Source organism: Pyricularia grisea, assembly GCF_004355905.1.
Source record: "Pyricularia grisea strain NI907 chromosome Unknown Pyricularia_grisea_NI907_Scaffold_8, whole genome shotgun sequence".
NCBI classification, from domain to species: Eukaryota; Fungi; Ascomycota; class Sordariomycetes; order Magnaporthales; family Pyriculariaceae; genus Pyricularia; species Pyricularia grisea.
Window position 1 is genome coordinate 1,223,435 of NW_022156721.1, and position 13,737 is coordinate 1,237,171.

Here is a 13,737-nt window from a genome sequence, read left to right on the forward strand (position 1 = left end):
CAAATACGCGGAGGAAACAAATATATTATATTTTAAAATAAAAATAGCCGGTATTATAAACCGTTTCCCGTATTTAATAATCCGAAGCATTTGCGATTATACCAATATTTATATTAATAAAAATTGGCAAAGTTTTACCGCTATGGCTGCTAAAGCGTATACGTACGATTTTTTAAATAATATTCCACTTAAGGCTATAAAGGCGGAAAAATAGCCAGTCGAGGTAATTAATAAACGTTAGTATTATACCCCCAAAAACGGGCATATCCAATCGGTTCCAACCTCCAGCCTTACTAATAGTTAATATAGAAAATTTTATTAACATATTAGCATTAAATACGTAAAAATTTTGGCTTCCAATTATACAAAACGTCGAACGAACAATACCCAAAATTAAAAAAATCAACCGCGATATTACTTTTACGAAATTGCCAACCGTAAAAGGCGTTACGTTCGATAATTACGCGAACGAATACGACCCCGCCTACCACCCAAACACCTGTATGGACCTTTTCGACAATATTAACAAATGGATTAAAAACCCCGACGGGAAATATATTTTTTGGTTACGCGGCATGGCCGGAACTGGTAAATCGACCATTTTTCGGACGGTAGCCAAAAAGGTATCCGAAACCAAAATGCCCATAGCCAGTTTTTTTTTTAAAAAGGGCGAAGGCGACCGCGGTAAAGCCGTCAGGTTTTTTACCACTATAGTCGATTAGCTTGTCCGGTATTATTAGCTGTTAGATTTGGTATTTTATATTTATAGCGTAGTCGAAAGTAATTTTAATATCGCCGATAAAATTATAAAAAAGCAGTTCGAAAAATTTTTTTTGGAGCCGTTGAACAAATGCAACGGCGTTAATTTCCAGCCGCTTTTTATTGTGGTAAATGCCTTTAACGAATACGATCGAAAAGAAAATGTTATTATTTTTATTCGTTTTTTTCCCAAAGTTGAGGAAGCGAAGTTTTACTATTTCCGGTTTTTCGTTATTAGCAAACCCGAATTATTTATTCGTTTTGGTTTTAAAGATATTAGCGATAAATATAAAGATTTGGCTTTTTACGAAGTTTTTAAATCCGATATAATAAAGGATATTTTTACATTTTTACGCTTTAAATTGGACCGTATTCGGTTAAATTTTAACAAAATTGTACCGGGACCAGGGTTACCGCCCGATTGGCCCCTATTTGCGAATTTTAAAGATTTTATCAATATGGTTATACCGTTATTTATTTTCGTATCGACGGTTTGCCGTTCTATTATTAATAGCGAATTCGGTAATTTTTGGGAATAGTTAAATAAAATTATTAAATATAAAGGAAAAAGCCAATAGTTTCGGCTTTACGCGATATATTTCCCGATTTTAAACCAATTTTTTTTAAAGCGTACGAATTTAGGGTTGGTAGAACGGACGAAGAAAAAACAAACCGAAATAATAAAATAATTCCGCGATATTATCGGAACTATCGTATTTTTTACCGACCTTTTCCTTTCCGTATTATTAATATACGTTTTCGACCGAATAAAGCTCGACGTTAATTCGAACTACGTAGGCTATATTTTATTTTTAATATTTTGGATAATCCCTTCGCCCCCGTTAAATTGCTCCATTTATTTTTCGCAATTTTTTTATTAATAACGAAAATCGCGATGGAAACCTTTTTTAGGTCGACGTTTAAAAAACCTATAAATAACTGGCGGAGCGTTACCTTAAACTATTGTTAATTGGCGATAACCTTAAAAAAAACGTTTGCAATTTACGTAGGCCTAAAATATCCAGGTCCGAAATTAGTAAGCAAATTATTAGTACCGCTTTGCTACCGGACGTCCAATATGCCTATCGCTATTGGGTATACTATTGGAACGGGAGCAAATTGGGGATTCGAAACGACGATATTGTCCACCGGTTTCTGTTAAAACATTTGCTTTATTGGCTCGAAATATTGGGTATTATAGGGCGGATCCGGGAAAATATTAATATGGTAAACGAATTGTTAGATTTGTTTAATATACGTATTTTGTTCCTTTTTAATTAGTGTCGGAATATGCTAATTTTGTTTAAAGCCGGAAAATAGCGGTACGATATTATTGCTACTTTTTAATATACGGCGTTTTATTTTGGATTATTATTCGACGATCGACGTATCGCCTCTTTAAATTTACTATTTAGCTATCGTATTCGCGCCGGAAAAAAGCGTCGTCCGAAAAATATAAGATATATAGCAGCGAATTTTCGGCTTAGCTGCTATAAAGGCCACGGGTGGATTAAAGGTGGGATATATATTTACAGACGTTCGAAGGGCATAGCAAATCGGTCAATTTAATAATATTTTCGGCCGACGGCCACGAACTGGCGTCGGCCTCCCATGACGGCACCGTTAAACTCTGGGATCCGGCAATAGGCGCCTGTATTGTAACGCTTAAAAGTTGTATTAAAACTTTATTATTTAATATTATAATTTTGTACCTTTAAACGGATTTTGGTGCTATATTATTTACTAAATATCCGGGTCCTATTATAACTACGCTTTAAACTAATTTACAGTACTATAAAATTAAAAGTATTGGCTGTAATAATAGTTGGATTATTTCCAATGGATAAACTTCCTATACCTGCTTCCCAAATACCGACCGGGCCATTTAGCAACGGTAAAATTAATGGTAGCTTTGGGTTCCGGGTTAAAACGAATAATTTTCTGTCGAATTTGTCGAATAACATTGGACAGGTTTTTTTTAAAATAAAGTAAAAACGGGTTCTTAATAATTATTAGGAAAATTATAATTAGGAATATTTTTTTTTTTAATTTATTGGACCTATTAAAGGTTTTAAAGGTATTAGGTAATTTTATAAGTTTTACTGCGTTTTTATACCGTGGTATGCTAATTATATTGGCGTTATCCGCCATACCCAAAAGCCGCTTAACTATTAGTTAATTTAAAATTCGCCATTTTATAATTTACCACAAATATCCAATAAAAACTATTACCAAAATATTCTCTAACATTCATCCATTTTCCAATAGATTTTACGGTTTAAAAAAAGGTTTTAAATAAAATTATTTTTTCCTTTCTTTTTGCAAATAATTCCGCTAAATTATCTGCTTTTAACCGCAAAGCTTAATACGAAATTGGCCTATTTTAACGTTTCCCGAATCTGGGTCTATTCGTAATTGTCCGTGGGTACTTATCAGGTACAAACGGGGTTTACCAAGCTATATAAGTTACGGGTTTACGCCACCATTATTAAAAATGTTAACTACGGAATTTGGCGAAGTTCGTTTCGCTTTTTATTGTAACGCAAATATTTGGGGCAATACGTTATGGGTCCCTCAAAAAGGGGGTTAATATATATGAGGATTAGGCCCCCAAATCTACCTTTAAAATTACGATTCGGCTTTATACCGAACCAGGGATCGGATAAAAGGTCCACTAACCCCGGATTTAAACGCGTTTTTCCAGCGTACCGTCAATTGTAATTTTTCTTTTTTTTTTAATTTAAAATTTTCGTCGATAACGCCTAATACACTAAAGTTTTCCAATATATACCTGGCCGTAATATAATTTTAAATTTATTACAATTTGCTAGTAAAATAATTAAAATATATCGTTTAATCCTTTTATTTAATCGTTTATTACGTCGGTTATATACGACGGTAAATTAGGCCATAAAAAATACCATTCGCGAAATTAATATCGCCGCGTAAAAATTACGGCCTACCGATTCGCTAATCCCAACGTATAATAAACGTAAATTTAGCAAAACCAAATAATTTGGTTTCCGGTATTATTATTCCCAATACCGAAAATTCGGACCAAAACGGAAAAATTACAATTGCCCTAATAAACCCAAAACTAATAAAACCCGTTTTTACCAACGCTAATATAAAGCCTAAAGAGCCCATTAAGCCCCAATTTAATATAAAGCAAAATTAGCCAGTCGATAGTATTAAAATTAACGGATCGTACGAGTACGAATTAGTTTTTAAATACCCAAAAAAGGCGCGAAACCCTTTTTACCAACCTTTTACCAAAACGTTAAACGGTAGGAACGAAATTCCGAAATTTTTAAACAAAACGCCTTCGCCTATCGCCCAAACGAAAAGCGAAATAGTAAACGAAAACGAAAATATAACCGGCCAGGTTATTATTATTTAATTACAGTTATAAAATTTTTTGGCCATTATTGCCTAATTTAAAAACCAGTTCGTTACCCGGAATAATAATACCATCCGTTAAACCCGCGGTATTACGCCTTTAAATAACGCCTTTAAAAGGGTTAAATTTAAGTTTTATGGTATTGTTACCCGGATAGTATTTAAGTTTTACGGAAATAACCAAAATGCTAAAAACCTTGCCTACGATAAAACGGTACGTAAAACCGGTATCGACCCCGGTATATTTAATAATAATAAAAATCGTTTTAATAAATGGATTATTAAAATCGCAAATAAATTTGTAAAAAACGACGAAATTTATAAAACAAAAAAAAGCCGTATGGCGGTAATTAATTCCTTTATTAAAAGGTTTACCAACGACCTTATTTAAAACCGTTATAAATCTATTATTATATTTTTTAATAACGTAACCGAAATGGTCGCGACCCTAACCGCTATTTACCACGATAATAATTAAACCTTTAAAACCCGTAAAAAATTTCGTTATTTAAAATTTAATTTATCGGATAAATTAACAAATATCCACCAATTTATTAGCAAAATTAATAACCTAACCAATAAAGCCAATATTGCCAAAACGGAACGCAAATTGGTTTTTTATAAATACGTTCCTATTAGCTTAAACCCCCAATTTTTTAATTTATCCAAAAACCCAAATATTTCGTACGAAATTTTTGCCGGAAAAGTTACGAATTCGGCGTTAGCCCAATAACGCGTTTGGAAAAAGTTTCGCGAAAACCGCAAAAAAAAGGAAAAACGCCGTAAACGTTTAGCCAACGCCGAACGTAAATAACGTCGACACGAAAATCGCCGGTATAATTAAAAAACCAAAAATTAAACCCGTATATAAATTATTAACGCCCCGAAATCGCCTAATAAAAAAAACGCCAAATTGGTTATTAAAGGTAAATGTTTTTTTTGTAAAAAAACCGGGTATTTGGTACGCAATTGCCCCCAAAAAGCCGTTTATATCGCCGCCGTTTTCGCCTTTTAATACGAAAACGATCGAAAAACTCGTAAATAATCCGGCCATAATTTATTTTCGTCGGATTCGGAAAACTGCTAAAATTACCGGAAATTTCTTCGGCAATTTATATATTTTAAATAGCTAAAATCGATAAATTACCCAAATTAAACACCTTTTTTACTCCCATTTAATTGCAAAATAAAAATCGTAATTTTAACGCCCAAATTTTTTATAATACCGAAATAAATATATATTTATCCATTCGACCGAGCCTCGCGAAAAAGGTCGCCCAACGTTTAAAGCTACCTATTAAAAAATTTCCAAAATTTTTGGATTTTGGAGATTTTAACCGGAAAATTACGGTAAAAATTACCGAATACTTTCGGCTTATTTTGCAAATCGACGGACGATAATTTCCACGGTAAAAATTTATCTTTTTCGAAACGGTATATAATATATTTATCGGATAAAAATAATGGACGAAATATCGAATAAATTTATTTCCAATTACCCGTAATTTTGTTTGGTTTAATAATTTGCCCGCTATGGCCCATTTTTTACCCGTAATCGTTATATAACGTTCGAATCCGTTTTTGGATTTCAAGGCCCAAATTAACGCAGTCCGCCGGGACCGTAAAATGGAATAAAAAAACCGTCGTATCCAAATCCGCAAAATATTTCGAAACCCTAAACGCCAATACGAAAATTAAATTTAAATTGCAAAAATTAACGCCTTCCCAATTATCCCGAAAACCGGTTTTAAGAAAACCCTATTAACAAATATTTGTACCCTTTTTAACGATTTACGTTAAAATCGATGGAAACGATCCCCGTTATTTACGGAATTTATACCGTTAATATTAATAAACGATACGTTTATAACCAGTTTTAATACGGTATTAATTTTATAATGGAATAAAATTTATAATAAATGTCCTATTCCATTTTTTACAAGCGAAAGCCCGGAATATATCGCGTAAATACGAACCAAATTACCCAAAATATTTGCCTATTTTAAAGGTTTTTTTTCCAAAAAGGCGTCGATAATTTTCCCGCCTAACCGACCCGGTTTCGACGTGGTTTTGGAATTTAAAAAACTTTTAAAAGGGAGGTTAACCCGTTATTCGACCCTTTTCGCGATAATAAAATTGGAAAAAAAAATTATCGATAAATTTTTAAAAATCGATTTTATTAAACGGATAATGGAAAAAACCGCAATTTCGATTTTATTCGTTCCTAAACCGCAATCGAAAAAATAACGTTTTTATATGAATTACCGATGGGTAAATAAATTTATTAAAGGACGATAAATATTTGCCCCCGACGTAACCGGGACGTTAAACAAATGTAAAAAAGCCCGGAAAATAACCAAAATTAACATTATTCGAATTTTTAACAAATTGCTAATGGATTCGAAATTACGGTATTTAACGGCGTTTAAAACGCGACAAAATATATTTTAATAGAAGGTCCTATTTTTTGGATTAAAGGTCGGACCCGTTTGGTTCCAAACTTTTATTAACGTTTAATTTAATAAATTATTGGACGTTTTCGCGAACGTTTACGCAAACGATATATTAATTTATACCGAAAAAAAATCGGAATAAATTTATTTTAAACAAACCGAAAAAATTATTTATAGGTTATATAAAACCGGATTTTAAAACGATATTAAAAAATTAAGTTTCGGCGTTTTCGAAATCGAATACCTGGATTTATTTTTAAAAATCGGTAAAGGTATTCGTATCGATTCCAACAAGGTCGAAACCATTACCAATTGGTAATAAAACGACGTTACCTCCGTTTCCGCAATACGATCTTTCCTAGGTTTATATAATTTCGTTCGGACGTTTTACTATTACGCCAGCGAACAAATAAAACCTTTAACCCAATTATTAAAAAAAGGAATCCCGTTCGAAAAAGGCCCCGAATAAAAATTTATTTTTAAAACGTTAAAATAATTGGTAATTACCGCCCCCGTAATAAATTTTTTTAAATCCGGTATATTTGCTAGGATGGATACCGACGTTAATAGTAAAATTACCGCCGGTATTATATAATAGTAATAAGACGATAATAACTAAAAGCCAATCGGTTATTCGTTTAAAATTATATCCCCTGTTAAATAAAATTATCCAATTTAAAATTAAAAGCTATTAGTTGTAATTAATACGTTAAAGGATTTTAAACCAGCCCTATTAAATATTAAATTTTATATTTTTACCGATTATTAGGTTTTAATTTATTGGTCGACCAAAAAATTTTTGTCCGTTCGCCAAATACGATGGGTTAATTATTTGGCCAATTTCGATATTACTTTTAAATACCGTCCCGGTAAAAATAATATAATAACCGATACCCTTTCGCGTAAAACCATCGATAATCCTACGGTTAAAGCCCGAATTGTATTAAACCGTATTATTGTATTAATCCCTTTAAAAAAAATCGATTTCCGACCCGGCGAACTTTTTCCAATTATTAGCAATTTGGAATTTTCCGTACCGTAAAAAACTAATTTGGTAGCTTTTATTTTGGAAAAAAACCTAAAATAAAACCTAGGTTATTACGATAATTTGTTAACGGTACCCGAAACTACCCAGGATGGTAAAATCTTTTTAAAAACGGCTTTTATCCGCGAAATTTATAAATTTAAGATTTTCGGTTATAAAAGCCAAAATAAAATTTTTAGCCGTTTAAAAAAGGATTATTGGTAACCCGACCGAAATCGAAACGTTAAACGCTATATTAAAAATTATTGCGAATATTAACGCAATAAGGTACGATATAATAAAACGTTTGGGCTATTATACCTATTGGAAATCCTTAAACGGTATTGGTAATACGTAATAGTAAACGGTAAAAATATATCTAAAAATAAAAAAAGTTATAATTACGTTTGGGTTTTTATCTGCCGATTGACCAAATTTTTGGCCATTTTACCGGGAAAAAAAAACGGATACCGCGGAAATCTTAGCTATGCGGTATTATTAAACCGTATACCGTTAAAAAGGCGTCCCCGATTTATAACTTTCCGATAACGCCGGACCGTTTATATCCGAATTCCTAAACATTTTAAACGAATTAATAGGAATAAAATATAAATATAAAAACGCCCGCCACCTTTAAAATTAGGGTAACGTCGAAATTATTAACGTTAAATTGGATTAAAAAATGCGTTTTTATATAAATAAATACCAAACGAATTGGCGACGGTATATCCCCGTTTTCGATTTTGGCTATAATTTGTCCGTTTACGTTTTTATCGGCATAATACCGATCGAAACAAAAATAGGAATTCGCTTTAAAAACCCGTTTTTTCTCCTTTTACCCGAAAAAAACCTGGAAACCGGTTAGTAATAAAAAACGTTGAAAATGGTCCGCCAAACCCAGCAAACCCAAAAACTGGCCCGTAATAATGGATTCGGAACGTAAATAAAATAATAAAAACAGGTTAATAAAAAACGGCGACCGGTCGATTTTACGGTAAAAAATGCGGTTTACGTTAATAAAAGGGGGTTTTTTACAAAAGTTCTTACGACCAAATTGGATTCGCAAAATGTAAAACTATGGACAATTTTCGAAAAAAAGGGTTATAACTTTATTTTCGATACCTTTATTTGGTATAAAAATAATAAATTATTCCACGCCAGCCAATTACGCAAAATAATAACGGATTTATTATTTTAATAATATTAAAAGCCGGAATTACCGGTCGAAATTAACGGAAAGCCGGAATGGAAGGTGGAACAAATATTGGTTTCGCAATTATTCGGACGAAAAAAAACGTTATAATATTAGGTATCGTAGGTCGGATTCGATTTTAACGAAATGTGGTATAAGGCCCGCAATTTAAAAAATTTATTAATATTGCTAAATACCTTTTATAGGCAATACCCGGACGTAATAGGATTTCCGGTAAATTTATAATAATGGATTAGGAACGCAGCAGAGAATATTTTTACGGAAGACGGATCCGAAAATAATATTACCAAATACGATACGAAAAAAATACGAAAGCGGCGGAAGGCCCCGAAGAAATATACGTAATAAATTTAAAATTTTAACCGCCTACGTCGATTAGGCTTTGGAGGGGGGTAATATAAGAATTAGGCCCCCAAACCTACCTTTAGAATTACGATTTGGTTTTACGCCGAGCCAGGGATTGGATAAAGGGTCCATTAACCCCGGATTTAAACGCGTTTTTCCAACGTACCGTCAATTGTAATTTCTCTTTTTTCTTCAGTTTAAAATTTTCGTCGATAGCGCTTAATATATTAAGGTTTTCCAATATATACCTGGCCGTAATAATATATTATAATTTGTAACAAAAATCGGGAGCTAAATTTTTTATTGGAAATTTAACACCATTTTTTATTAGTTTATTATGTTTATTTTTTTGAATAAATTATTTAATCTTCAAATAATATATATGGAAAATTAGGCTTTTTAATATTTGATGGCCAGAATATAATATTCTTTTAATCTGGGCTAAAAATTTTACATATTTCACCAATTTTACAGCTATATTAATTCTGTATTTGCTTTTAACATTCTTATTTATATTTGTAACAGGGTGTTAAATATATTATACTTAAAATACCTATCAAATTGTTACGATTAAATTATCGGGATAACCTATTCCTATAGTAAAATACGGTAGGTTAAAGCAACTAAGCGTCTAACTGGGTAATTGGGTATTCTCAAATAACGGGGATAAAATTATAATCGGTATTAAATTAATATTAAAATTAATTAAAATTTGATTGCTGCTAAATAATCCTAAAATCGAATTTATCTACATTATAATAAGCGTATTTTATATAAACTATATTCCAAATATAATCGTTATAATCATTTCGCGATTCCAATAATCCCTTTTGTTTAAATATATTTAATTACTTACTAATCTATAATAATCGCTTTTTTTTGGCGTTACGTGGGGGTTATTTGATCCTACCGGTCGGTATTTTCTTTAACGAGTGTCGTCGAAAGGGGTATAACCCCGCCTGGTCTTTCTGGTACCGGCCCAAACTTTAGGTCGTAAAACAAATTTAATTCAAATTAAATTAAAAATAAAAAAAAGCTTTTTAATTTTTACAAAAATATTCGGGCTTATATAATATTTATTTTATTTAAAGTTTAAAATTGGATTTAATTGCGGTACGGTACTTTTTAACAGGGTTTTTAATTAGCGATAATGGCTTACAATTTCCTTAATTTCAGGGCTTATTTCTAAAGCCCAAAGCTCTATTAATTGGGCGTGGTTCAATTGTGGTTTTGGTTTGTACCTGTAAGTCCACATAAAAATTACTTTGGTCCAAAAACGCGATTTTTTTGGCCAGTTTAATTGGTCGAACTGCCATATAGTTAAAAAGTATATAGAACGTTCGGTCCGTTTCCGCGAAATAGGGATAGTTTAATTTAAACGCCGAAAAAACGATTTTGTTAAAAATCGTAATATTGTAACCCCCTTTTTAAAAGGGCCTACAACGTATAACCCCCAAATAATTTATTTTTAATTTTTGATTTGCAAAAAAATACGGACATTTTTTATTTTTTCCACCTTTTTATGGCTTATATTATTTATTCCGCACTTTTTCAAATTTTCCAATCGCGGTATTTACTATTACTGGTCGAAATATGGGTTTATAACTGCGATAATCGATGGTATCTTCCGCCTTTCTTTTGGAACTGTTGTCTAATACGCCTTTAAAGATCGTTAACGGGATTTTAATATTAATATTAATTTCCTTTTTCTTTTTTTCCTTTATATTATTTTTAATATATTATAAAGTTTGGCTAATCGGTTTGTACGACGATTACGTCGGTTTGGTGGGTAATAAAACTCGTATTTTCGGCAATTGGGCTATTTCCAGGATTTTGGGACGGCACCTTTCGTAAAATATCCATTATACCATATTTTACTGAATAATTAGTAATAAAGCGAATAGAATATTTATATTTAACGTATAATGTAGCGACTATATAAAACGCACCCATTAACGCGCCCCGTTATCCTAAAAATCGTTTAACCAAATACGAATAGGTATATAATATTTAAACCAACTATTATTAATACTATATGGGGCAAAAAATAAATTTCGATAGATAATTATATTTAAATAATTGTATTTTCGTATTTCCGATAATTATTTACGAACCTCCAACCACCCTTTTGCGCAATTTTTGCAATATTTCCAAACATTTACTTTAATTGGAAGGCGTACAAAACGGTTTTTAATTTCGTATATTTTTATTATTTTATTTTGCTTATCCAATATTTCCAAAATATTAGCAAACGCGATTTCCGTCTATTTAAACGCGGTTTCCATCTTTTTAAACTTTCCTTTTAGCTTTACTACCTGTATAAAATTCCGGTTATATAACCTTTTTAAATTCGCCCAGAAAACTTCGTTCGGCGGACGATTAAAAATTTGCTCGGAATTTCGCTCGATATTTAAAATTTGGCCTTAATGGTTTTCGTATATTAATAAAATTGCAGTAAAAAGCTTAAACGTCAAATCTTAAATAACGTTTACCTTTATTTTCATTAGCATTAATTTAATAGTAAGAATATAAGATTTTACCATATTTTAACTAAACTTTTTTAATATTTAATCTAGAAACCAAACGCGGGTATTCGGCCGTAATAACGAAAATAATTTAATAAAAGGTTAAAAAATAAACCACTATTTTGGTCACGCTCGAAAGGTAATTTTTAAAAAGGGTCTAAACATAAATTTATAATTTTGTCCAATTATATTAATAGGCAATTAAACTGATAGCCAAAAACAGGACCTCGCAAATATATTTTCGGGTAGGTCCATTTTTGGGATAAATATTATATTTACAACCCAAAAATATCAAATTTAAATCCTATCTAAAAATAATAATACGAATATCCTATAAATGCAACCTTTTCTAAAAATTAATATGGCTATTATTTTTTCGAAATACCTAAAATAAGCGTTTTTATTATCGTATCGGGGTTATTATAAATTCTATTAATTTTAAAAGCTTTCGGTTAATTTTCTCGAGCAAATTTCGTTCTTTAATCGATTTAACCAATAAAAATAAAATCGAAAAAAAAGGCATTTCAATAGATCTTACTCCGAATTAATTAAATTTTAACGTTTTATTTTAAAAAATCACAATATTTAATTTTCCATAATATATAATATGTAATATACCCTAATTTATCATTCGACGAAAAACAATTGACGTTAATCCTTTCGCCACTTATACGTTATTGGATTAGTTAATTTTATATATATTTGGACTACGCGTAGGTTATTAAACCATACGCCTATATTAATAAAAAAGTAAGGCTTATATACGCTGTATTATTCCGAATTTCCTAATTGCAATATACCAAAATTTTGTTGGCTTGTTAAATAGTACTACACACGCATTTCAAAATTAACTTATTAATATATAAATTAAAAAAAGTTCGGTGTTTAGAATAGTAAAGAGCCAAGTTTGTTTTTTTTTGCAATTATAACCGTGGGTCCGAAATAGAATATTGGCGACGATTGTATACCATACGTAATATTTAAAGAATTAATACGTTATTTTCGAAATGGCGTTATAAATAAAAACCTTCGCTGCGACCGACCCACGTTTTAAGAATTGTTGGTAATGGTGCGGAAACCAGCAAAATTTAAACTATATCCAAACTTGCCTTTACCCTTTATTGTATACAGGCTAACAATTTTACAAAATTAAAATAAACCTTATCGCCAAATATATTAGGCATTTGCGATTAGCCGTTAAAAAGCCGACCAAATTTTACAAAATCCCGCAGACCGGAATTGCCTTATCCGTTATTTCCAATTTTATCAAACCGTATATCCGCAATTCCCTGCCTGGCTAAGGGCCCACATAAATAAAACTTACATTTTAGCTTACAATTAATTATACCTACCCCGTATCCACTTTTTACCGGTATGATTTAGGAGAACCAACAATTTAGCCCCTATATCCGGAACTATACCTACTACCTTTTGCATGGATAATTTAATTGGCGATTAATAAATTGTATTGGAATATTAAAATGTATTGGGATATAACATGCTGGGATAGCGATATATTTTGGGATATAATATATTGGGATGGCGATATATTTTGGAATATAGTATATTGGGATATAATATGCTGGAATATAGTATATTGGGATATAATATACTGGGATATAATATACTGGGATATAATGTGCTGGAATAAAGATATATTTTGGGATATAGTGTTATATTAATAATAATGTTATCCGCTTTGTTTTTCATTTAAGGGATTTAAATACCTTTTTTGCCGTTACTATAGACGTTTCTACTTGGTACGCGATAAGAGTTTTTGGTACTATAATTTTTTGTATTGTTGTATGTATATTCTTACGTTTATCCCGAACCGTCTTTCGGTTTGGAAAGCGTATATTTTTTAAATATCTAATTTATACCGATATACCAAAAGTTTCTGGGCATTTTTATTACACTACTAAATATAAATGCTTTTTTTTCCTTTCCGTTTTTACTGCTAACATTACCGCAATTACGATTGGAATCGATAATAAACGGAAATTTGTTAAACGAACCGAA